The sequence below is a fragment of the Entamoeba dispar genome, genomic scaffold (assembly GCF_000209125.1).
Source record: "Entamoeba dispar SAW760 scf_1105229463765 genomic scaffold, whole genome shotgun sequence".
Lineage (NCBI taxonomy): Eukaryota > Evosea > Mastigamoebida > Endamoebidae > Entamoeba > Entamoeba dispar.
The window spans coordinates 122,751-125,372 of NW_001855856.1; the positions used below are offsets into that span (position 1 = coordinate 122,751).

A 2,622-nucleotide genomic window follows, 5' to 3' on the forward strand; every position below is an offset into this window, starting at 1 on the left:
TTTTGATTTTTAATATTAAAATAAATTTATAAATTTCAAAATTTACTAATTAATTTATTCAAATTATGGTATTTATTTTGATATCTTTTATTTCTTATTTAAAATTATCATATTCTTCATTTATTTATATTTATTTTTTTTATTCAAATATCCATTAATATTATGATCTTTAATAATAATAATATCAAATATTAGTCCAGTTTTACTTTTTTTTATCTATCACAATATATCTAATATTTTATGATATTGTATATCACTTTTTGATATTATTTGTTTGTTCAATATCATAGTAATATCATTATATTGGAACACTGTTTCATTTATTGATTATTTTATGTGTATTTTCTTATTATCTAATATTATAATACAAATATTATCATGTTTCTCAATTTATGATTTTTATGACAAATACAAGATAATAGAAAATGTTCTATTATTGATAAATTGTATTTACAAAGTGTGATAGTATTTTAATCATTTGTAATATTTTATCTTTCTGTATACACTGAATATTACTCCTTCTAGTATTTTAGTTAATTGGATAAATGAATTCTTTTTAATATTGATTGAATTCAATGTATTGATTATAGTAGTTTTATCTACAATTTTTTAACTTAATCCATATTCTAAAATAGCCATTTATTTGATTTCAATTTATTATATTTGTTTATCATTAATTTCTTTGTTTTTCAAATTACAAACATCAAAATATAATTTATAACAAATTTATATTTAATATAGTATTTATCTTTTTATTTTTATACTTTCTTCTATCATTATTAATATGTTGTATTTTAATATTTCATTTCTATTTTAATTCTTTCATTTCTCTTTCTGTTTTATTATTTATTTTAAAATTAAATTAATTTGAAACATTATTATTGAAATTAAATAAAGAAGATTAAAGAGAGAGTTAATCAAAAGAGAAAATGAATAAAATAATAACAACGAATTGAAAGATTTTTATAAATGACAAAATGAATAAAATAGTATTTAAATTAATTTATTTATTAACATTATGATATAATGATAATCATACCATTTCATTTAATAATAGAAATGAAGAAATATAAAGTAAAATGAAAATAAGAAGTAAAATGAATCAAAAAGAAGATGATAAATGAAGAAATGATAAGAGATGTAAAAAATGATCAGAAATAATTGAAAATATCAATAAAATTGAATTGATAAATAATAAATAATGTAAATAAAATAATAAATAATGTAAATAAAATAAATGAATAAATAATAAATCAAATTTAATGAATGATAAAATAAATACAAATCAATAATAAAATCAATAATGAATGAAATAAGAGAATAGAATGAAGAATAATCAATAATAATTCATCATTTATTAAATATAAATCATTTATAGTATTTTATATAAATTATTTATAAATGAAACTGATATTACTAATTAAATATAATAATTATATAAAATAATAAAATAAGAGAATATAAAGAAGAATATAATAATAAAATAAGATATATCCATTCTTATTCTTATTATTTTATATTAGATGATATTTTATTATTTTATATTTGTTGATATTGTTTGTTTATATTTTATTATTGTTATTTATTGTTGTTTATCTTATATCATTTATTTATTATATGTTGTATTGTTATTTATCAATGTTAATATGAAATGAATAATAATGAATAAATATAAAATAAGAATAAAATGATATAAGAATATAACATAAATAATAAAATAAGAAATATATAATAGATATAAAGATAAAAGAAGAATAAAATAAATAAATATAAAATAAAATAAATAAAATAAAAAATAAATAAAAAAGAATAAAATAAATATTTTATTATATTTTTATTTATCTTTTATTCTTATTTCTTTTTATTATTTATTAAATTAACACAATGAATATGATTCTTTCAAATAAAATAAAAATAAAAGAAGAATGAAATATGAACATTTTTGTATTCACCATTTCATTTATTGATAGATGAAATGTTCATATTCATTTATTGATTTTATTTTATATTCTTTTTCAGTTTTTATATTTCAAATAAATAATAATAAATAAAAATCATTTCATTTCAATTACAATAATTCGTTCTGGTGTGAAATATTCTGGATATTGTTTTCCACAAAGTGCACTTAATATTCCTTTATATTCAAATGAATGTTGTTTACAATATGATTCTGTTTTATCATTTTATTTATTAGCACTAATATCATTTCTAATAATCCAAACGCAAACGGATAATCACTTGATTGATTAGATAAATAAAATGCATATTGAGGATCTTTAATATCAAATTTCATCATTCCTTGTATTCTTCCATTTGTTTCTAATGAAAATAAAAATGATTTTGGATCATTTATGTAATCATCAACTTTATCAATTTTCACATTTAACATATCCTCCAAATTTATTTCCATATGTATCTTCAATAATAATTATTATATGTTCTTTATTTATTATTCTTTGATCAAATACTGATGTATTAATATTCCAATTATCATCTGAATCAAATAATATATTGAATATTCTTCTTGATGTCCATTCTTCTAGTTATTGTATTTCTTCTTGTTTCTTATTTCTTCTTCTATTTTCTTTCTTCTTCTTTTCTCATCTTCTGCTCTAAATAATC

At 15.7% G+C, this 2,622-nt stretch overlaps 9 annotated features.

Moving 5' to 3' along the window:
* Positions 1 to 690: a repeat region.
* Positions 691 to 725: 35 nt separating this feature from the next.
* Positions 726 to 853: a microsatellite.
* Positions 854 to 896: a sequence feature (AT_rich).
* An 84-nt stretch (positions 897 to 980) lies between these two features.
* Positions 981 to 1,014: a sequence feature (AT_rich).
* A 42-nt stretch (positions 1,015 to 1,056) lies between these two features.
* Positions 1,057 to 1,167: a microsatellite.
* A 20-nt stretch (positions 1,168 to 1,187) lies between these two features.
* Positions 1,188 to 1,304: a microsatellite.
* Positions 1,305 to 1,352: 48 nt separating this feature from the next.
* Positions 1,353 to 1,454: a sequence feature (AT_rich).
* Positions 1,455 to 1,460: 6 nt separating this feature from the next.
* Positions 1,461 to 1,655: a repeat region.
* Positions 1,498 to 2,622: a repeat region.